The sequence below is a fragment of the Chrysochloris asiatica genome, unplaced genomic scaffold (genome assembly GCF_000296735.1).
Source record: "Chrysochloris asiatica unplaced genomic scaffold, ChrAsi1.0 scaffold00190, whole genome shotgun sequence".
NCBI classification, from domain to species: Eukaryota; Metazoa; Chordata; class Mammalia; order Afrosoricida; family Chrysochloridae; genus Chrysochloris; species Chrysochloris asiatica.
This window is the reverse complement of record NW_006408708.1, coordinates 739,709-750,734: the sequence shown is the minus strand read 5'-3', so window position 1 is coordinate 750,734 and position 11,026 is coordinate 739,709. Positions and strand designations below refer to the sequence as shown.

Here is an 11,026-nt window from a genome sequence, read left to right as displayed (position 1 = left end):
TAACCCCATGTGTGATACTTTGTTATAGCAGCTGTGGGAAACTAACACAAGTTATGAAGCAGAAAGAGTCGCCATAAAAGAATGCAAAATGATCACTGAGAATAACTCATTCTTAATGAAGGTGATGTCATGTGAGCAGAAATTGAACTGAAAAGATGGAACGAGCCACATGGATATCTGAAAAGAAATGGACCAAACAGAGAAATAGCAAGAAGTCAGGTGACTGGCACTCCTTGAGAAAAATGGCAGAAAGTGGGTAAGGGAGGGAGCAGAGCAAATATACATGTGGTTTAGGCCAGGACAGGGCTCATCAACTTTACTCCGACTGGAAGGGAAGTCCTTGGAGAGTAGCATCTAGTAACTTAAAAGATCCACTGTGGATGCTGGGGAGAGGGGAGAGCTAAGGGACATAGCAGGAGATTCTCTTCACAGTTTAGGAGTCTGAATTCAAGATGCTGACTCTATGACAAGGCTTTCTTTCTATGGGCTCTGGAGAAAGTACTTGTCTCTTCAACTTCTACTTCCTGTTTCCTTGGAGATTCTATGTGTCTTGGCATCAGTCTTCCCCCTGGATCTTGGAGGATCTCAATGCAAAGACCACAGGTCCAAAAAGACATGCTCAGCTGCTAGATCTTCTTTCTTGGTGGTAATCAAGTCCCTCTTTCTCTATTCTCCTTTTATCTCTTGTAATTTATCACTGAGAAATGCCTGTAAGAAGAGAGGTCTACATCTGTGCTGTTCAGTTTGGTAGTTAAAACCCATCAGTGACTACTGAGCACCTGAAAAGTGGCTCATCAAATAAGCTGTGTGTTAATAAGTTTAATGAATCCACACCCTAGGGAAACTCAATTTATGTTAGATCAGGACGATGCCCTGTGTAAGGGTGATACATCCCCACCTTAATCTTGTTACATCTGATTGGCTGGGCCATCACAGCACATCATGGGAGATGATTACAGCATTACAAAACTACCAAATCACATCATTAAATAACAGCCAAACCACTGAGAACCATGGCCCAGCCAAGCTGACACAAACTTTGCTTGGACACAATTCAATCCATGACAGAGACTATTGCAAAAATTCAGATGAGAGATGGTTGGTCACAAAGGCTGGTGAAGAATGGTTGAATTCTGAGTAAATATTGAAATAGGAACAATGTGAGGTGAGAGAGAAGAGTCAGGAATTACATTGGAGTGTCCATTAACTAAAATTTTAAAAATTGCTGGGACAATTGATTTGGTGAGGTAGAGGGAATTGAGAGTTTTATTTGGGGCATGTATGTTTGAAATGCTTATATGAAGAGAGGTCTGCATCTGTGGTGTCCAATTTGGTTGCTAATATCCACCTATGACTACTGAGAACCTGCAAGGTGCCTCATCGAATAAGGTTGTGTGGTAGTGTAAAATACACACTGGATTTTGAAGACAGTATGCAAGAAAAGAGGGAGCACTGTGACTCTATCGGATAAGCACGGGACTACAAACCACAAGGTCAGTGGTTCCAGTCCACCAGCCGCTCTGCAGGAAAAATATGAGACTTTCTGCTCCCACAAAGATTTACAGCCTTGGATACTATGAGTCAAAACGAACTTGATGGCACTTAACAACATGCAAAATGGAATGCAATATCTCAATCATTTTGGAGTGATTACATACTGATAATTTACATAAGTTTAGCTAAATGGTGCTGGTGTTGGTGGTGTGCTGTGAAGTCGGTTCCAACTCATAGCGACCCTGTATAGGGTTTCCAAGGAGTGGCTAGTGGGTTTGAACTGCCGACCTTATGGTTAGCAGTCACATACTTATCTAACAGCGCCATACCAGGATTCTTCTATCCCTCATTATTCTCTAATCCCTTAAACACTGCTTTCTTTTTCTTTTTCTACTTTTTTATTATGAATTGAGTGAAGGTTTACAGAGCAGATCATCAGTTTTACATTCAACAAATCATATACTTTGCTTCATTACGTTTTCAGTCCCCTCTCGTAGCTTTGTGGCTACGAATCAGGCTGCTAACCTCAAGGTCAGCAGTTTGAAACTACCAGCCGTTCCACAGAAGAAAGATGAAGCTTTCTGCTCCTATAAAGATTTATAGCCTCGGAAACCTTATACATGGTTTCTATGGGTCGGAACCGACTCCATGGCATACCGCCACCACCATGTATCAACAGTTAACAGCAACGATCTCTATTCACTCAACTATTATATTCTTCCCTGTGTCTTCTGCTCCCCTCATCTTTTCTCTGCCAACCTCCCTTCTGTTGTATATGGCCTACCCTGTCACCTACGTGAAAATGTGTCTGCCTTCCAGCCCAGGAATAATTCCCCTCAACTCCATCCCCAACCATCATAGATTGTCTTTTTTGTTTGTTTGAACAATTATATAATTTCCAGTTTCAAAGTACCAGTGGCACACACCCTACCTACTTCCCATCCTAAACCCTTCACTGGGATCGTGTCTCTATTTTGAATATGCTTCCATAATTCTCCTTTTGCTTGGGGATCTGGGATTCTCCCAGATCATAATTTACCCAGGGCCATGGCTTTTACATCTTTGCAGGAGCAGAAAACCTCATCTATCTCTTGCAGAGCAGCTGGCAAGCTGGCTCTCATATCTTTGTTGGAGAGGGTCTGTGCAGTGTGTCTGCCCTATCTGCCATCTTACCGTAAGTCCTGATTTTTCTTTACAGCACCTCTTCCTGAAATTATCAGTGGTTCACAACCAGGAGTGAATTTCTCCCTCTAAGGGACTGTTAACATCTAGAGACATCATTTTAGTTCTCACAATGGGAAGAGCCTTACTGGCACCTAGTGGGTAAATGTTAGGAATGAAAACATCTATAGTGCACAGTCCTCTTCTCCAACAAAGAATAATCTGCTCCAAACTATCAGTAGAGCTGAAGTTGAGACACATTAATCATTTGTCCCCCTGACATGAATACAAACTCCATGAGGAAGGAAAGTCGTCTGCCTTGCTTACTTATTCCCAGTGCCTAGGTTTGTATGCAGAAATTTAAAAAGGAGTATGGATCTACAGTTTTACAAATATATATATAATTGTCCCTAATGTTGTCACTGCCGTCCTGGTGTGATGCTGTGGGTTAATGAGCTGGACTGCAAGGCTACTTTGAATCACAAGGTCAGTGGTTCAAGCTCACCAGCCACTACTTGGAAAACCTATACTAACTCAACAGCACTTCACAAAATAACAACTGTTGTCACTAATGATTAGAAAAGCCTCTTTGATCTTATTAGTAAACTCTGGATCAAGGTCCATAAGTCAAACTCACCAGCCACTCCTAGGAAACTCTATAGGTCACTGTGAGTCAGAACCGACACGATGGTACTTAACAATTCTTCATGAAATCATATCCCCCATAGTCTATTTTTCTCTACCACTTGTACTAGGGATTCTCAGAATATTAACCATGGGAATATCATGTCTTTAAAGCAGTGCCATTGGAGCTAGCACTTTCCCAGTGTTGCTTGACAACTTGGGCTACGTAGCTTTACCAATGAGAGTACAATCTCCCTGTTTGCCAATTCATTTTGGATTTACAAAATCACGAATCTGTTATGAGTTCTGTGGTTTCTTTAAATACATGTCACTTTTTACTCCTACTAGTTAGGTCTGAGACCTAGTTGCAGGTGAATTTAGTCTCAATGCTAGATGTTCCTCTTCTCCATAATGAAGTTCTAGATATCTGATGGCTTCTTGGGCATTGAAGAAGGAGCAGATGTGATCTTTTCTGACAGTAAAGACTCTTCTCCAGCTAGAGCTACATTCATTCATACTACACATTGCAACCTAACTCAAGACCAAGGTTGGGAAGTAAATGGCCCATGTTGCTTCATTCTCTCATGCCACACATATGAACCAATCGTGTCCCTTTTTCCTGCTGAGTCCAAGTCTCTGAGTCTCCCAAGGCTATATCCTAAATGGCTACATCAGAATTATCATGAGGAATTAAATACTGTTCCTATCTAAAACACCATCAGAGCAGCATCCATGCGGCTACCATTGTTGACATGACCATCTAGAGTGCACCCTGAGTGCTAAATGATAATTTAATTTGGTATTCGCTTTACACAGAATATCACTTTTGATAATACAATTTCCAAAGTCCCTCATTTTTTCAGTTTAAAGAATCTATTTATTTTTTTAAAAAATAATAAAGTCTTAAGAGAGTGATGCCCTCATCAATAAGTTTTCAAGTTTCAATAATTGTTTTCTAGTATTTCTCACATTTAATAGGGAATTCTAGGAAACCCCTATGTTTAATATCTGATGCTTTTGACAAATCACAAATCTGGAAAATGTCTTAGATCTTTAGGATCCTTTCATCTCCTTCCAAAACATTTAGCGTAGTGGTTACGAATTGGGCTGTGAACCGCAAGGTCAGCAATTCAAAACTACCAGCTGTTCCGTGGGAGAAAGATGAGGCGTTCTGCTCCCGTAAAGATATACAGCCTCAGAAACCCTGTACAGGGTCGCTATGAGTCGGTTCCGACTCCACGGCACATAACCACCACCACCATTTTTGCACCCAAAAGCAAGCATAACTCTTCTTCTCATTGTTGTTGACCTGGACAGCTAGCCTCACCCAGTGGGGAAGACATATAAGGAATTTGCATATGACCCTGTGCAAGCTGAAGCTAGAGGAGCCTTATTTGTGCACAGACATACTCCTGAGGATAACTCAGATACTCCATTTGATTTCACACCAGAAAACTCTAAGAGGATAGAGGCAATTGCAAAAAAAAAAAAAAAAAAACTATCCAGAAGTCTAAACAGCAGTAGCTGTGCTTCCAGGTCCTAGATTTAGAGACAGAATGGATGGTTGCCCAGCTCTGCTATGAACAAGGTTGCAGAAGTTTCACAAGTTTCCAATGAGAGTATATGAAGTAGCAATGTTTTACACAATGTATATTCTAAAGCCAGGTGGAAAGTATCACACTCAGGTCTGCCCTACCACCTCTTGTGCCGCACTTGACTTCGGCTATTCCCCGAGACCTGCACAGAGAAATTAAACCTGAGTGGGGCGATGGGAGATTAGAAGAAAAAGGAAGACACAAGCCATAAATGAATTAAGTAAAAGTTGAGACCAGGTGGGACACAGAACTCTGATGGAGATACTATGACACAGATCAAGTGCAGCAAGTTTATCTTATACACATATTAAAGGAGGTTCTGGGGGCAGGAAAAAGTGCAAAAACATCTGGTGTTGTTTGTACATGCAGTAAACAGGACCTTATCAGAAGAATGTAACTTGTGGTTACTACAGAAACAGAGATAGAGCAGTTAGATGTTTGTGCAGACTAAACTAAAGGTCGTGGTTGCATACAAGGAAAGACTTTACAAATTCCTTGTTCCCTAAGGCAGGCTTTGCAAGTTCCTCAGGGGGCAGCCTGACCTGGGAACAGCCTGATTTTCTGGACCACAACTGTCCAGTTGCAATCTTTTGGTTAAACTACCCCCAAGTCTGAGAGCTTCTGTTCAGTCACTCCCAACACCCTTGCATGCTTGGAGATTCTGACAGCATACTGGAGGACATTCAGAAAAATCTTGGAATAAAGGTTGGGAAGATTACACCTGATAAACTTTTTTTCACTCTTAGAGAAGCAGAATGTTTAAGTGCCTATGTAAATGCACCAATGGTTCAAATAAATGACAACTATGAGAACCTGACAATTAAGGAAATTGAAGAAATGACTGAAGAGCTCAAGGTTTGCAAAATTCTGACTCCTGGGCTAAGGATACGACCCTGGACTACTAACCACAAGTTTGGCTGTTCAAACCCACCAGAATCACTATGAGTTGGAACCAACTTGAAGGCACTAACAGTAATGATCTCTGTGGCTAGCTATGAAAAAGTATCATTACACAATCTAGTTACAATTATTCCAGCATCCCCTGCTTTCAACTGCCAGGTCATGTTTATCAAAGATAAGGACTTTTGTTGTTAAGTGTCATTGAGTTGGTTCTGACTTATCATGACCTTGTATGGAGTTTCCGTGGAGTCCTAGTGTGGCGTTGTGGGTTCATGTCCTGGACTGCAAGGTCGGTTTGAACTACAAAGTGAGAGGATCAAGCTCAACAGCCCTTCCTTAGAAACCCTATGTTGTTGTGAAGTGCCATCGAGTCAGTTCCGACCCATAGCGACCCTGTGTAGGGTTTCCAAGGAGCAGCTGGTGAGCTTGAACCACTGACATTGCAGTTTAAACGACTTTGCATTTACCCACAGTGCCACACCAGAAACCCTATAGAGGGTCGCTATGAGTTGGAACCAACTCAACGGCACTTAAAAATAATAAGATTTCCAAGGAGTACTGATGGGATGAACTACGAACATTGTGGTTAGTAGTCCATTGTTTTCCCTACTGTGCCACAACCAGGATTCCAGAAGGTATGATTAGCATTAAGTTATTCAGAAGTAAAAACTCAATCAAATTTCAAATATGTTCTACTTTCCCATCTGTATCCACTGCCAAGTCTTAACACTTTCTTGATTTGTGGGATATATGGTGTTCACCTACATTTTCCACACTTGGAGTTTAATGTTGTTGTTAGGTGCCATCAAGTCAGTTCCAACTCAGAACAACCCTCTGCACAACAGAATGAAACACCACCCGGTCCTGCACCATCCTCACAATTGCTGCTATGCTTGAGCGCATTGCTGCTGCCACTGTGCCAATCCATGACATTGGGAGTCTCCTTCTTTTTCACTGATCCTCCACTTTACCAAGTGTAATGTTCTTCTCCAGGGACTGGTTCCTCCTTTTAATATGTGTAAGAGACCATACATTTTAAGTATGTGAGACATAGTTGGGCCACCTTGGTTTCTAAGGAGCATTCTGATTGTACTTCTTCCACCACAGATGTATTTGTTTCACTGGAAGTCCATAGAATATTTAATATTCTCCTCCAACACCATAACTCAAAAGCACCAATTCTTCTACGGTCTTCCTTATTCACTGTCCAATTTTTGCATGCATATGTGGCTATTGAAAATACCATGCTTTGTATCTGGCGCACTTTAGTCCTCAAACTGACATTTTTGTTTTTGAACACGTTAATGAGATCTTGTGCAGCAGATATACCTAATGCAATATGTCATTTGATTTCTTGACTGCTGCTTCCATGAGGGTTGGTGGTGGATCCAAGCAAAATGAAGTTTTGACAACTTCAATCTTTTTTTCCATTTATCATGATGTTGATTATTAGCACAGAGGTGAAGATTTTTGTTTTTTTAATGTTGATGTGCAAACCATATCAAAGGCTGTGGTCTCTGAACTTCATCAGTAAGTATTTTAAGTCTTCTTTACTTTCAGCAAGAAAGGTTACATCATCTGCACCTTGCAGGTTGTTACTCTTCCAGTAATCTTGATGTCACATTCGGTTTCATAGAATCCAGCTTTTTGGATTATTTGCTCAGCATACAGATCAGAGTCCTAGTGTGGAGCTGTTTGATAAACAATGGACTGCAATATTGGCTTGAGCCACAAGTTCAGACCCACCAATTATTCCCTGGAAACCCTATACTGGATCTCTATGAACCAGAATCAACTCAGTGGCACTTAATTACAATATACAGATAGAATAAGTATGGTGAAAGAATACAACCCTGGCCCACACCTTTCCTAATTTTAAGCTATTCAGTGTCCCTTTGTTCTGCTTAATGACTGCCTCTTGACCTACGTAAGGAGCTTTGGTAGCGTAGTAGTTATGAATTGGGCTGTGAACCGCAAGGTCAGCAGTTCAAAACTACTGGCTGTTCCGTGGGAGAAAGATGAGGCTTTCTGCTCCCATAAAGATTTACAGCCTCAGAAACCCTGTACAGGGTGACTATGAGTCAGAACCAACTCCACGGCACATAACAACAACAACAGCAACTTGGTCAAAGTACATGTTCCTCATGAACACAATTAAGTGTTCCAGAATATTCATTCTCCACAATGTTGTCCAAAAGCTTGTCATGATCCTCAAAGCCGATAGCCTTTGCATAGTCAATAAAGTACAGTTAAATATCTTTCTGATATTCTCTGCTCTCAGCCAAGATTCACCTGACATCAACAGTGATTGATATCCCTCGTTCCACGTACTCACCTAAATATGGCTTGGATCTCTGATCTCTGGCAGTTACCTGTCAATGTACTGTTGTATCCATTTTTAAATTATCTTTAGCAAAATATTATTTGCATGCAATATTAATGATTTTTGCATTCTATTGGGTCACCTCTCTTTGGAATGGGCACAAATATGGATCTCTTCTAATCAACTGGCCAGGTAGCTGTCTTCCAAATTTCTTGGCACAGATGAGTGAGTACCTCCAGTGCTGTCTCAATTTGTTCAAAGATTTCAATTTGTAGTCCATCAATTCCTGGAACCTTATTCTTGGACATTGTTTTCAGGGTACCTTGACTTCTTCCTTCTGTACTATTGGCTCTAGCACATACACTATCTCTTCAAATGGTTGAACATCAACTATTACTTTTTGGTATGGTGATTCTGTGTATTCCTTTCATCTTCTTTTGGTGCTTTCTGCATCATTCAATGTTTGTTCTTCCATTATGGTTTTCTAACTCTGGGTCTTTGCACATTTCCTTATAATATTTACCTGTTGTCTTCTAGAGCTACCCTTCGAAACTTTCTGCTCAGCTCTTGTACCTCCTTATTTCTTCCAATAGTTTTAGCATTTCTACACTGGAGAACATGTTTCAGAGTCTCTTCTGATATCCATTTTGATCTTTTCTTCCTTTCTTGCCTTCTTAATGACCTTTTGCTTTCTTCCTGTTTGATGTTCTTAATGTCATCCAACAATGCGATCTCCAGCATCTTTTCTATCCCCAAGGCCATGTTTTCCAAGGACTGATCCTTTCTCTTTGTTTTCAGCCTTTGCATTCTAGTAACCAGTAATTATCAATACATCTTGACTGCATGTTTGATCAATTTCAGATTGAATAAGTTAGTAAAATTCTTCAATTTCATCATCACTGGCTTTAGCACTTGGTGCACACATCTGAATAATACTGGTATTAACTGGTCTTTTCTTGTAGGCATATGGATATTATTGCATCACAGACACATTTACTTCAAGATAGAGCTTGAAACATTCTTTTTGATGATGAATGCGATGCCATTCCTCTTCAATTTGTGATTCCCAGCATAGTAAACCATGTGACTGTCAGATTAAAACTGGCTGATATCAGTCCATTTCAGCTCACTAATGCCTAGGATATCAATGTTTATGCATTCCATTTTATTTCTGACAACTTTCAGTTTTCTTAGATTTTCATACTTCATACACTTCATGTTTTGATTATTAATGGATGTCTACAACTGTTTCTCTGCATTTTGAGTTGTGACATATTAGCAAATGAAGGTCTGGAAAGTTTTATTCCATGGCATCATCACAGTCAACTCTACTTTCAGTAGAGCTCCTCCCAAGTCATATTTTGAATGCCTTCCAACCTGAGGGATTCATTTACAAGCACTGTATCTGACAATATTCTGGTGCTTCCTCATCATGTTTCAATATTCAATATTTTGGTGTTACCTGATAGTGTTTCACTGCTATTTATAAGTTTTTCAGTGGCTAAACATTCAGAAGTAGTCCACCTCTCCTTCTTCTGAGTCTTAGTCTATAATCTCTGCTGAAATCTGTCCACCATAGATGACACTGCCAGGATTCCAGTGTCCCAGCAACATGTAGGCCACCACAATATGACAAACTGACAGACGAATGGGAATCTGTTATCACACTTTTAGTTTATGCTATCATCTCATTGAGGCCTGTATAACTGAATCTGCTTTAAAGGACCTCATTCTACTAACCACACAGTACCAGAGACCCCATGGAATATGTGTCCCACTAATTATTTCAAAATCCCTTCATTATTCTCCAACACCGCAATTCAAATGCACCAATTCTTGTTTGGTTTTTCATATTCTCTAATCAACTTTCACCTGGGTATGAGGCTATTGAAAATACCTTGAGTCAGGTACACCTTAGCCCTCAAACTAACATCTTTGCTTGTGAACACTTTAAAGATGTCTTATGCATCAGATATGCAATATATCATTTGATTTATTGACTGCTGTTTTCATGAGTGTTGATGGTGGATCTACGCAAAATGAAGTATTTGAAAACTTCAGCCTTTTGCATTTATCATATTTATTGGTCCAGTTGTGAGTTTTGTTTTCTTTATATTGGGGTGCAATCCATACTGAAGACTGTGGTCTTTGATCTTCATCAGTAAATATTTTAAATCCTCCTCACCTCCAGCAAGCAAGATTATGTCATCTGCATATCCCAGGTTAATGAGACTTCCTCCAACCCTAACCCTACACCATTCTTCTTCATATTATTTGCTCAGCATACAGATTGATTCAGTATGGTGAAAAGACACAACTCTGGTGCACAACATGCCTGATTTTAAACCACTCAGGATTCCCTTTGGTCTCTTCCAATTTCGAAGTGTAAAACAAATCTAAAATTGATGTTTGATGTTGGGTTCCTTGACTTCTTGGTACATTAAGAAATCACTGTTAGTTTGTCATACTGTAGTGGCTTGTGTGTTGTTGTGATTCTGGAAGCTATGCCCCAGGTGTTTTGAATACCAGCAGAGTCACCCATGGTAGACAAATTTCACATAAACTTCCAGACGAAAGCAGATTAAGAAGAAGGAGAGATGGATTACATCCTTAACATTTAGTCACTGGAAACCTTATGAATAGCAGTGGAACACTGTCACATATAGTGTTGGAAGATGAGCCCCTCAGGTTGGAAGGCACTCAAAATGTGACTGGAAAAGAGCCACCTTCTCAAAGTAGAGTTGACTGTGACAACACGAATGGAGTAAAGTACTCAGGACCTTCATTTGCTGATGGGTCACAACTCAAAATTAAGAGAAACAACTGTTGTTGTTGTTGTTATTGTCTGGTGCCATCAAGTCGGAACCGACTCATAGCAACCCCATGCACAGCAGAACGAAACAATGTCTGATCCTGGGCCAACCTCACT

General features: G+C 40.4%; 1 pseudogene; it reads left to right on the top strand.

Moving 5' to 3' along the window:
* The window catches only part of LOC102822252, a 22,705-nt pseudogene extending 13,601 nt beyond the window's left edge, over positions 1-9,104 (top strand).
* The last annotated feature ends 1,922 nt before the right edge of the window (positions 9,105-11,026 follow it).